This window comes from Oncorhynchus mykiss, chromosome 22, assembly GCF_057628025.1.
Source record: "Oncorhynchus mykiss isolate SJ-2025 chromosome 22, ASM5762802v1, whole genome shotgun sequence".
In the NCBI taxonomy this organism is placed as follows: domain Eukaryota; kingdom Metazoa; phylum Chordata; class Actinopteri; order Salmoniformes; family Salmonidae; genus Oncorhynchus; species Oncorhynchus mykiss.
In genome coordinates this window covers 5,580,103-5,593,532 of record NC_143043.1, presented here as the reverse complement: position 1 = coordinate 5,593,532, position 13,430 = coordinate 5,580,103, and the positions used below count along the sequence as shown (strand labels likewise).

Below are 13,430 nucleotides of genomic sequence, written 5' to 3'. Positions count from 1 at the left end.
GTTAGCATAGAGCTGCCAGTTAGCATAGAGCTGCCAGTCTGCAAGGAGCTGCCAGTCTGCAAGGAGCTGCCAGTCTGCATAGAGCTGCCAGTCTGTAAGGAGCTGCCAGTCTGCAAGGAGCCGCCAGAGCTGCCTGTCTGCAGGATGCCGCCAAAGCTGCCAGTCTGCAAGGAGCCGCCAGAGCTGCCAGTCTGCAAGGAGCCGCCAGAGCTGCCAGTTAGCATGGAGCAGCCAGGGCCGCCAGTCAGCATGGAGCAGCCAGGGCCGCCAGTCAGCATGGAGCAGCCAGGGCCGCCAGTCAGCATGGAGCAGCCAGGGCCGCCAGTCAGCATGGAGCAGCCAGTCAGCATGGAGCAGCCAGTCAGCATGGAGCAGCCAGAGCAGCCAGTCAGCATGGAGCAGCCAGTCAGCATGGAGCAGCCAGAGCTGCCAGTCAGCATGGAGCAGCCAGTCAGCATGGAGCAGCCAGAGCTGCCAGTCAGCATGGAGCAGCCAGTCAGCATGGAGCAGCCAGAGCTGCCAGTCAGCATGGAGCAGCCAGTCAGCATGGAGCAGCCAGAGCTGCCAGTCATCATGGAGCAGCCAGTCAGCATGGAGCAGCCAGATCTGCCAGTCGACCAGACTCTTCCAGATCTGCCAGTCGACCAGACTCTCCCAGATCTGCCAGTCGACCAGACTCTCCCAGATCTGCCAGTCGACCAGACTCTTCCAGATCTGCCAGTCGACCAGACTCTTCCAGATCTGCCAGTCGACCAGAATCTTCCAGATCCGCCAGTCGACCAGACTCTTCCAGATCCGCCAGTCGACCAGACTCTTCCAGATCCGCCAGTCGACCAGACTCTTCCAGATCCGCCAGTCGACCAGACTCTTCCAGATCTGCCAGTCGACCAGACTCTTCCAGATCTGCCAGTCGACCAGACTCTTCCAGATCTGCCAGTCGACCAGACTCTTCCAGATCTGCCAGTCGACCAGACTCTTCCAGATCTGCCAGTCGACCAGACTCTTCCAGATCTGCCAGTCGACCAGACTCTTCCAGATCTGCCAGTCAGCCAGGATCTGCCGAAACCACCAGCCAGCCAGGTAGATTCATCAACCTGCCTGAGCTTCCTCTCACTCCTGAGCTTCCTCTCACTCCTGAGCTTCCCCTCAGTCCCGAGCTGCCTCAGTCCCGAGCTGCCCCTCAGTCCCGATCTGCTCCTCAGTCCAGTGGGGTTCTGGGTGAGGACTACTAGGCCATGGTCGGCGGCGAGGGTGGACTATCCAGGGACGCGAGGAGAAGGGACTAAGACATTGATTGAGTGGGGTCCACGTCCCGCGCCGGAGCCGCCACCATGGACAGACGCCCACCCGGACCCTCCCTATTGTTTTGAGGTGCGTTCGGGAGTCCGCACCTTAGGGGGGGGGTTCTGTCACACCCTGGTCAAAGTATTTTGTGTTTATCTTTATTTATTTGGTCAGGCCAGGGTGTGGCATGGGTTTTTGTATGTGGTGTGTTTGTATGGGGATTGTAGCTAGTGGGGTGTTCTAGCTAAGTCTATGGCTGTCTGAAGTGGTTCTCAATCAGAGGCAGGTGTTTATCGTTGTCTCTGATTGGGAACCATATTTAGGCAGCCATATTCTTTGAGTTTGTCGTGGGTGATTGTCCTTAGTGTCCTGATGTCATTGTTCTGTGTTAGGATACACAAGTATAGGCTGTTTCGGGTTTTGTTAAGTTTATTGTTTTGGTAGTGTTTGTGTTTAGTGTGTTAATTCATTAAACATGGATTGCAATAGACACGCCGCATTTTGGTCCGACTCTCCTTCTCATCAAGAAAACCGTTACAGAATGACTTAAAGATTGCTGTACACCAGTGGAACCCATCCAACTTGAAGGAGCTGGAGCAATTTTGCCATGGAAAAATCCCAGTGGCTAGATGTACCAAGCTTAATTACTGCAAAAGGTGGCTCTACAAAGTATTGACTCTGGGGGGTGAATAGTTATGCATGCTCAAGTTTTCTGTATTCCTGTCTTATTTCTTATTTGTTTCACAATAAAACATATTTTGCATCTTCAAAGTGGTAGGCATTTTGTGTAAATCCAATGACACAAAACCCCCAAAAACCTGTTGTAATTCCAGGTTGTAAGGCAACTAAATAGGAAAAATGTCAAGGGAGGTGAATACTTTCGCAAGCCACTGTAATTCATTTCCAGCCATATTCATACAGTTTTGTTGAATAGGAAATACATCATATACAACATTTAATATTTTAATATTGGTCAAATCAAATCACATTTTATTTGTCACATGCGCCGAATACAACTTACCTTACCTGCTCATCAAGTCCCCCCAGATCCCCGTGGGTTGGGATTCTCCTGGCTCCAGCGACACAACCCACTCATCAACAGGTCTAATTTACCACTAGGTCACTTGGAAAGTTATGGAGTTTATTTTCATTCCAAACTCCATTATTACTATTGTATCCTTAGACCTCAGAAAGTACTGCTTCATGTTTTTTTGTTGTTATAGCTAACACTAATAATATTCTCTACACCACTCTCTTTTTTTGTCAAATCACATTAGTGTGCGGGAAGGGATGCAGCTACCCCCTGTTCAGAAATGCACACTGCTGCAAGCTGCATCACTGCCAACTATGGGCCTCTACAATCTTAAGCTCATCTACAGAAGCAAACTAAACTGACATTTAAATGCTCACCTTGGCAGAGAAGTTAAATATAAGGCCTGGGCTACAGATAAGGAGTTTTCACCCAGGCCCTGCTCTTGCCCGCCCCTCCAGAAACCTCGTTCTTAAAGCTAAAGATCCGGATAACATTCTGCGGATGTGTTTTTTAAGCACAGATTCGTTTTTCTAACATAGCTGCTGCTCACACACACTACCTTAGCTGCTGGAGCAGGTAATGGAGCAGATAATGGCGCTGGAGGGGATGGCTGCCATTTTACGGGCTCTTAACTAATTTGTGTGTTTTTTTGTGTTGTTTGTAACTTATTTTGTACGTAATGTTTCTGCCACTGTCTCTTATGACCGAAAATAACTTCTGGATATCAGAAAAGCAATTACTCACCTTAAACTGGACAAAGATTTTTTCTTTAATGAGTCGGACACAAAGGATTTACTCCAGATACCAGACCGGGCCCAAATCCCCGTCATTCACATGAAGAGAAGATGCCGATACAGGTCCGGGTGCCTTGTGGGTAACTAGCCACTTCCATCTGTCCTATTGGCCAATGTGCAATCATTGGAGAAGACTATCCTACCAATGTGACGTTAAAAACTGTAATATATCTTATGTTTCACTGAGTCGAGGCTGAACGGCAACATGGATAATATACAGTTGTTTGGTTTTTCCCATGAATCTTCAAGACAGAACAGCTGCCCCCAGTAAGACAAGGGGTGGCGGCCTGTATCTTTTTGTCAATAACAGCTGGTGTGCGAAATCAAATATCTAAGGAAGTCTCAAAGTTTTGCTTGCCTGAGGTAGAGTATCTCATGACAAGCTGTAGACCACACTATTTACCAGAGTTTTAATATATATTATTCGTAGCCCTATATTTACCACCACAAACTGATAATGGCACTAAGACCACACTCAACGAGCTGTATACGGCCATAAGCAAACAAGAAAATGCTCATCCAGAAGCGGCACTCCTAGTGGCCTGGGACTTGAATGTAAGGAAACAAATCTGTTTTACCTCATTTCTACCAGCATGTTACAAGTGCAACCAGAGGAAAACAACTCTAGACTATCTTTACTCCACACACAGATATGCGTACAAAGCAATCTCTCGCCCTCCATTTCTATCCTCCTGATTCCTGCTTAAAAGCAAAAACTAAAGCAGGAAGTACCTGTGACCTGTAAAAAATCTCGTTATGCCCTCAGACAAACCATTACGCAGGCAAAGCTTAAATAGAAGACTAAGATTGAATCCTACTACATCAGCTCCAACACTCGTCGGATTTTGCAGGACTTGCAAACCATTACGGACTACAAAGGGAAGCCCAGCCACGAGCTGCCCAGTGACACAAGCCTACCAGACGAGCTAAACAACTTCCATACGCGCTTCGAGACAAGCAACATTGAAGCATGCATGAGAGAACCAGCTGTTCCGGACAGCTGTGTGATAATGCTTGCCGTAGCCGATGTGAGTAAGACATTTAACCTTTTCATGCGTTGAGTTCCAAATATCTCTATTGGTCACCCCAGCACGTGATGTTAGAATGTTCTCTTCATTCCAGAATGTGATTGTTACACAACAGTACATTTAATCCGCGCTGCCCTCAAACCAAGGCACTGTTTTTATTTATAGGCTGTATTCAACTTGTCAATTTCAAATTATTTTCTAACAAGTTGTTTTATTCTCTGAGAACAGTTGGACTTGAGGTGTGTTCCACCTCCTCATTCAATCACATAAAAGTAGTTATTTTTACTTTTGTGGACATTTCTGACCCGGACAAAATTCCCCAAGCACTTCCCAATTGTTTGTGCAGTTAAAGTCTGCAGACATTTGTGCATCTCCCTTCAGAACAGGATCTGCACCCGTGTTCACATTTTCTGTCTGTTGCCCGCGTTGTAGTCATTGTTGTTTTCGTTACCAATAATAACTTTGGAAATGTGTGCGTTTTTATCAAAGTAAGTGTAACGACTTTCATTAGAAGAAGGTGAAGACCAAGGTGCAGCGTGGTACGTGTTCATATTATATATTCTGACTGAACACTGACTACAAAAAAATCTAAAAGAATAGCCGAAACAGTTCTGACAGGTGCAACAAACACTAAACAGAAAATATACTATATATATCTATATATACTATATATCGTATAGTCGTATATTGCACAAATCTGGCCTTTATGGAAGAGTGGCAAGAAGAAAGCCATTTCTTAAAGATATCCATAAAAAGTGTCGTTTAAAGTTTGCCACAAGCCACCTGGGAGACACACCAAACATGTGGAAGAAGGTGCTCTGGTCAGATGAAACCAAAATTGAACTTTTTGGCAACAATGCAAAACGTTATGTTTGGCGTAAAAGCAACACAGCTGAACACACCATCCCCACTGTCAAACATGGTGGTGGCAGCATCATGGTTTGGGCCTGCTTTTCTTCAGCAGGGACAGGGAAGATGGTTAAAATTGATGGGAAGATGGATGGAGCCAAATACAGGACCATTCTGGAAGAAATACCTGAGACTGGGACGGAGATGTGTCTTCCAACAAGACAATGATCCAAAACATAAAGCAAAATCTACAATGGAATGGTTCAAAAATAAACATATCCAGGTGTTAGAATGGCCAAGTCAAAGTCCAGACCTGAATCCAATCGAGAATCTGTGGAAAGAACTGAAAACTGCTGTTCACAAATGCTCTCCATCCAACCTCACTGAGCTCGAGCTGTTTTGCAAGGAGGAATGGGAAAAAATTTCAGCCTCTCGATGTGCAAAACTGATAGAGACATACCCCAAGCGACTTACAGCTGTAATCGCAGCAAAAGGTGGCGCTACAAAGTATTATCTTAAGGGGGCTGAATAATTTTGCACGCCCAATTTTTCAGTTTTTGATTTGTTAAAAAAGTTTGAAATATCCAATAAATGTCGTTCCACTTCATGATTGTGTCCCACTTGTTGTTGATTCTTCACAAAAAAATACAGTTTTATATCTTTATGTTTGAAGCCTGAAATGTGGCAAAAGGTCGCAAAGTTCAAGGGGGCCAAATACTTTCGCAAGGCACTGTAGGCACACCACATTTTAATTAAATTAATGACATATGAACAGTATTTAATCATACAAACACATCTATACTGTTTTTACACTTCAGATATTGGCAATCTCTACATGTGGGGTTGGAACCTGCAATGTTTGGATTCCCAAGCCAGGTCCTTTATCCTCTGCACCACCAAGAAATGTGTACAGTTCCTCCAATACATTGGTGCTTCTGGGTTAAAAAATAATTGTGTCAGCAGTGCGGCTTGGTTGGGTCGTGTTTCGGACCTTCGCCTCTCCTGAGCCTGTACGGTAGTTTCACTGATAGGACAAGACTATAACTACCAATTGGATATCATGAAAAAGGGGTACATTTTTTTGAATAAAACATTGTGGAAAAAATTTACTGTTCAGCTTTTAAAAAATATAGAATTCCTTCTTTGCGATACTTGATATGGTCCCTTCCTCCTGTCTTATTTTCTTTTCTTTGTACTCATAGGCATCGATACCTTGTTAATATGGGCCAATTTGTACAGTACACAGCATATAAAGAGGATGGGTGAAATGATGGTGAATCAGCCAGTTACCAGTATTTCCCGGGTTAGTTATGTCTTAGAAGGCAGAGGATTATAGACCTGGCTTGGGAACTAAACTGTTGCAGGTTCAAACCTGACATGTGCAGACTGTCAACATATAAAGTGTAAAAAAATCTTGTATGACTAAATGCTGTTCAAATATCACCTTGTACCGGGCCTACAATAAGGTCCTCAAATGCAAATTCCCATTAAATCTAGAGAAACATAATGGGGATGTATTCCAATCTGCTTTATTAAGGAGCTACAAATTGGCTTGCTGAGAATTTTTTAATAATATTAGGTAAAACTTAAATTTAACATTTTCTAAATGTTCTTGGGATGTTCTGAGGACCTTCAAGAGAAGGTCAAATGTATATTGCATGAGCATCAACGGAATATTATTTTAAACCTAAAACGCTATCCCTGCAAACAACAACAGTCGTTAGGACATCCCTGGGATGTCACGAAATGGTCGCCAGGAGGTTGAGTCATGGTTGGCCAGAGATTTTGTCTACTTCTCGGTTGGTTCTGGATACCTCCCCAAGGATGCTTTTAGGAGGTTATTGGGACATTGTGTCATGGTCCCCTGGAGGGTTTGTCTAGTTTGTCCCGGGGACATCCCTGGGGACGTTTTTAGGACTTTCTTGAGATGTTGTGTCATGGTCCCCTGAAGGTCCCCTGAACGTTCTTGGGACGTTGTATCACGGTCCCCTGGTGTTAACTGACATATTTGACACACTTTGACATTCATGATTACATTGTGATATTTATTCATACAGTAATTATTATTTAACATGTCCTCAACTGGAATTTCAACCCACAACCTCTTGGTTTAAGGCATTCAAATCTTCCTGCTATCAAGTAAATCTCAGCTCTGTTAAAAATACACGGAAGAAAAACTATTATATTTATCATAGTGATTCAGGAGTAACATTAAAACAGAATAATACAATGAAATTAAAATGGATGGCCCTCCCTTCAGCAAAATATATTTGACCTAAAACCTCCCTGATTGCTTGAAAAACAACAACAAGTGAACCTCCCCTATACCCAAAATAATAATTGAAACTAAGTGGATAGCAGAGAACATGCCTAACGTTTACCCTAATTTCTTGAACAGACCAGAGTCTTAGATATGCAGTTTAAGAAATTGTTATTCGTCCTGTAAGCATTAAATGACAATGCAGGAATTGTGATAGTGTACAGGTCTGTGTGCCAGAATGTTGTGGGTTCAGATACCACTGTGGATAAGAGTAGAGGTGGAAAGATCTCCTTTACAGTAAAAGCATTTCATGAATCGATCATTGTATTCGCAAGTCCAAGAATACATTTCCTTCTATAAACATTTCATGCAAATCTACGTCCTTTTACATATTAGAGGAATCTTTTTTTATAACACAAATGACCGATATTGCAGGCTAAGAATGGATAGAAAGATAGGCCTATGTGTTCATCTTATCATCATTTCCCAATGCTAAATCAGTGTGGCTTGTTTACAACAAAACTGTCCCCGTTTGCAAGTGATTCAATCTGAGATGACATTAGGAATCTGGTACTTTCAAAAGTTAGGCCTACCTTTCCGCTCCAATGCATATGGGGATATCATTGTTTAGTTTATTTGACAATCAGATGCTGATCTACAACCTTCTATAGCAGAGGAGACAAAACAAGAGACTTTCCTTGAGATGTAATCTAATTCTGTCACTATCAATTGATTAAGCTATTCACTTAATGTAAAATAGAAGATGTTTTAACCCAGACAGCTTTTAGGGAAACACTTGTGACCGTCTCTCGTTAGGTTAAGCCATGGAAGAAGAGTAGCCAGCAGTTAAAACTTAAATGTTTCTGCGTTGGTCAATCTACTCTGTCTGGGGTGGAAAGGTAGGCTTAACTTTTGAAAGTACCATGCTCAGATTCCTAATGACGTGATTCATTTCATGACTCTAGCTCACACGGGGTGTGGGGAAAGGGAGCCGACCTTTCAAAGTTTGCATTTTCAATCGCCTGTTATAAACGGGGTAGTTCGAGCCCTGAATGCTGATTGGCTGACAGCCGTGGTATATCAAACATGCATTTTTACTGCTCTAGTTACGTCAGTAACCAGTTTATAATAGCAATAAGGAATCTGGGGGGTTTGTGGTACATGGCCAATATACCACGGCTAAGGCCTATATCCAGGCACTCCTTGTTGCGTCGTGAATAAGAACAGCCCTTAGCCGTGGTATATAGTCTATATACCACACCCCATAGTGCCTTATTGCTTAATTATAGTGATACCATGTGGCCAATTGGCATGGTGTGGCATGAGAGGGGCCTTTGCCATGTTGCTAAATTACACAGTCCTGGGCCTTTTCATCTCACAGAGATTCGCATTTTTTCACCAAAATGGCAGAAAAAAAAGAACATAATAATAAGAAGAAGAATAATGAACAGGAACAACTTCGCTGCTTGAAACCCTAATTAAATGTAAAGTCATCATAATCCCTGCCACACACACACACACCAGTTGATGGTGACTGTATTGGTATTAGTGACAGGCTAGTTTTAGTCACAGGCTATGCTGCGGGGCTGTAGATGGATACTATTGGAGGTGATCGCAGCTCCGTGCGCGCGCCCGCACGCTCCATCGTCACAACACACACCGGAAAACAGCTGATGTCATTGAGAGAACGACACACTGCCACCGATAACCGGGAATATACACACTTATCGCGTAAGTGATTTAAACATTTATCTGATTTGATGCTTCATTACCTTGAAGCGATCGAATGAGAACGTGGAGGGTGTGAGTGTCGACGAAGGACTGCGTTGAATCTGTGTTTGCTTGTATCATCTCCAGGAAGTAAAACGGTGCATGCACAGGTTATGGCCAGTCCTTCCTTCCAAACCCGCATTTTTATTAGGTGCACATTATTATTCTTCACGTTTCGACAAGCGCTTTATTCGCTTCGAACAGAAACACATTACAACCGCTGAACATTACATATTGGATACAATATACCGTGATTTTGCATATTTTTTGTTGTTGATGTAGCTTGGTTCCTATCAGTTTCCATAGTAACCTTGGTGAAGAAGCAGATGTCATTCGGTCAATGTCTGAGGATTTTCAGTCTCAATATGGGCATGCATTACCAAATTAAAAATCGGAAAACTAATCTCTGTAATAGATGAAATACCTGCTACATTTGATGTAACCAATGCCAGCCAGGTTGCACTTGCATTGAAGATGGATGCTGACACGGCTATTTTTGTGTATGTACATTTGATTGATATTATATTGTTTTATCAGTCATGGAAGGAAACCATACACTGGACATTCTTTATAATAGTGCCATGGTGTTTGAAATGGATATGCATGTTGGAAGCTGCTTTAACACAGTGTGAAAATACAATTATTGTAGTCGCTAGGCCTCTGTTCTGCAAGTGTTATCTTCAATTCCTCATGTGTACGCACGCTATTCCCCATTGCCTTCAGAAGTTAATGGAATGCCATATCAAATGTATACTTTGCTTGCATGTTTGTTTGAAGTGTGTTTTTTATTTTTTTGTCTCAAAGTCTTAATTGGCTGATTTTGATTGCACAACTTTTTCACCACTGCAGATCTTGTGGTTTGAATTGCTTTTGTCATTTTCCAATGAACGAAATAGGTCCTTAATGCAAGTCAGTCATTTCAAAAACTTTCTTGGACAATGGATTTAATTGATTGTATTTGCATTTGAAATTGACTTTGGAAAGTGGTTGGCAACACTTTACTTTAGGTTGTCTTTAGTTATTCTACTTTCAGCCAAACAGTCTGTCTCTCCCAGTGCATGAAAGCTCTAAGCATGGGAATGCATAGCCCAATATTGGACTAAAGGAGCGTAACGTCACTCCTTAGTCCAAGGAACTTACATGCTCTGTTTAAAGGGCGAATTGGCACTGGAAGCCAAAACGGCCAAATACTCCAACTAAACGTGAATCGATTCACAATTGTGGTACGGTTCTAGAAACAGAAATCCCTCTACTTTCATATCATATCAAAATAATTTCACAAATGCAAAATGCATTATTTTAACACAGTTGCAGCCGACAGTATTTTTTTTGTGACAACACGTCAGTGGCGTGCGTCTGTCTTCCGTTTACACACAGGTGTTCGGAGACACAGAGTGACTGACTACCTGTGCTAATTAGCTGTCTTTCGTTTGTTTTCTGTAAACAACCGCCATTACATGGAAATATGGCCGTGTGGAAACCGTAACCCTATAAAGGTGTGTATAAATTTAGCCTTTCGAATTGTTTTTATTATTTGGGAAGATAAGGTCCTTATGCTTCCAAAATCGTACCGCAAGTGACGCATGTTAATGTACTGACCGAGCATTGCGGCTCTTAACAAAACAAATCAAATCAAATTTCATTGGTCACATACATGTGTTTAGCAGATGTTGTTGTGGGTGTAGCGAAATGCTTGTGTTTCTAGCTCCGACAGTGCAGTAATATCTAACAAGTAATATCAAACAATTTCACAACATATACCCAATACACACAAATCTAAGTAAAGGAATGGAATTAACAATATATAAATATATGGATGAGCAATGTCAGAGTGATGGCTATTTAACAGTCTGACGGCCTTGAGATAGAAGCTGTTTTTCAATCTCTCCCAGCTTGGATGTACATGTACTGACCTCGCCTTCTGGATGATAGCGGGTGAACAGGCAGTGGCTCGGGTGGTTGTTGTCGTTGATGATCTTTTTTGCCATCCTGTGACATCTGGTTCTGTAGGTGTCCTGGAGGGCTGGTAGTTTGCCCCCTGTGATGCATTGGGAAGACCGCACCACCCTCTGGAGAGCCCTGTGGTTTCGGGTGGTGAAGTTGTCATATCAGGCGATGATACAGCCCAACAGGATGCTCTCAATTGTGTATCTGTTAAAGTTTGTGAGGGTTTTAGGTGCCAATCCAAATTTCGCTGTTGCGCCTTCTTCACTACACTGTCTTTGTGGGTGGACCATTTCAGTTTCTCAGTGATGTGTACTCAGAGGAACTTAAACCTTTCCACCTTCTCCACTGCGTTCCCTTCGATGTGGATAGGGGGCTGCTCCCTTTTCTGTTTTCTGAGGTCCACCTTTTCTGAGGTTCACCCAACCTCAACCCAAATTAAATGGTTTGGGATGAGTTGGACCGCAGAGTGAAGAAAAAAAACATTAACAAAGTCTTACATGTCTCCCAAAACATTGTCAGGATTGGATCTTGATTAGAAAAAGCCAAAAATTTATGCATCAACAATGCCTACATTTTTCTATAAGCACACCACTATACATGGCACTTAAACTATTTCAAGCAGAAACTCTAAACAAGTGTATAGTTTTAAGTAAGTATACCACCCTGCATCCCACTGTTGGCTTGCTTTTGAAGCTAAGCAGGGTTGGTCCTGGTCGGTCCCTGGATGGGAGACCAGATGCTGCTGGAAGTGGTGTTGGAGGGCCAGTATGAGGGTCCCTTTCCTCTGGTCTAAAAAAAATATTCCAATGCCCCAGGGCAGTGATTGGGGACATTGCCCTGTGTAGGGTGCTGTATTTTGAATGGGATGTTAAACGGGTGTCCTGATTATCCGTGGACACTAAAGATCCCATGGCACTTATCCTAAGAGTAGGGGTGTTAACCCCAGTGTCCTGGCTAAATTCCAAATCTGACCCTCTTATCATCATGGTCACCTAATCATCCCCAGATTACAATTGTCTCATTAACCCCCCCCCCCCTCCCCCCACTCCTCTCCTGTAACTATTCCCCAGGTCATTGCTGTTAATGAGAATGTGTTCTCTCACAACTTAGCAGGTAAAATAACAATTTTAAAAAGCAGCCAATAAGTGCTCAGCATATGTGGGAACTCCTTCAAGCTTTTTGGAAAAGCATTCCAGGTGAAGCTGGTCGAGAGAATGCCAAGAGTGTGCAAAGCTTGCATCAAGGCAAATGGTAAAAACTCTGAAGAATCTCTAAAACTCAAAAATATAAAATATATTTTTATTTGTGCAACTCTTTTTTTGTGGTTACTACATGATTCCACATGTGTTGTTTCATCGTTTTGATGTCTTCACTATTAGTCTACATTGTATAAAATAGTGAAAATAAAGAAAAAACCTTGAATGAGTAGGTGTGCCCAAACTTTTGACTGGTACTGTATATAAATAAATCTAAATATATACATAAAAACACAACAATGTTACAAAGGCCTCTGCCAACTAATATTAACATTTCTATTTAGTTTAGAATAAATTATTTGCCTACTGTAATGTTAAGAAAAATTGCCTAGTGTCTTGTCATGCTGTTAGCAACTACCCTTAAAGTATTCACACCCATTTACTTTTTTCAGCCTGAATTTAAAATGGATTCAGTTGAGAGGTGTCAATGGCCTACACATAATACCCCATAATGTGTAAGTGGAAATATAATTGTGACCCGTTACAGGATGTTGTGGGTCTCTGGAGGTAGCTAGCAAGCTAGCCAATATTAGCCAGTTAGCTTGGGTGCTTGACTGCTGTTGTGAGGTCAGAACGTTCGGATCAACCCTACTCATTGGCCAGTGATTCCAGTGTGCGCTCTGAACGCTCCGAGAGCGAAAGGCTTTGAATTTATGACCTGACAATCTGACAGCATAGTTGCAGTCACCAACGCTCTGGATAACATAAAAACAGTTCAGTGAGCTTTTCTCTCATTTGTGTCTGGAAGTAGCTAGCAAGTTAGCCAGTTAGCTTGGGTGCTTGACTGCTGTTGTTAGGACAGAACGCTCAGATCAACCCTTAAAGAGAAGGGTCAGGCTAAACCTCAAGAGAGTGTGAAAGATCCTGAATGGGTGTCGACAAGTTGGTACCAAAATATTCAAATGCCATTATCTTAAAAATGAGGTTACAAGTTTGTCATCTTTCAAAGCAGAATTACTTTCCCATTGTTCCTCAAATGCAACGTATGGTATATCTTTTTTTTTTAGCTTTGTGTCTCTGCTTTTATCCAATGTAAAAAACACAATTTCAAATTTTGCTACATAAGACTGAAAAAGGGCGGTCGGTAACATTTACAAATTCATAAGAAATGAACTGAAATGTGAGTCAATAAGTATTCAACACATTTTTTTATGACAGGAGTTTGCTTAACAAGTCATTACAAAGATACAGCAGTCTTTCCTAACTCAG

The 13,430-nt window shown here is 42.4% G+C and overlaps 1 protein-coding gene across 2 annotated transcripts in view; it reads left to right on the top strand.

Annotated features, from left to right (window-relative positions):
• Nucleotides 1-8,959: 8,959 nt before the first annotated feature.
• The window catches only part of nalcn (sodium leak channel, non-selective), a 289,782-nt gene continuing 285,311 nt past the window's right edge, over nt 8,960-13,430 (top strand). For both annotated transcript variants that reach the window (XM_090215168.1, XM_036958510.2), the window contains exon 1: nt 8,960-8,979. The gene's annotated coding sequence lies outside the window, so the exon portion shown is untranslated. The remainder of the gene's footprint in view (nt 8,980-13,430) is intronic.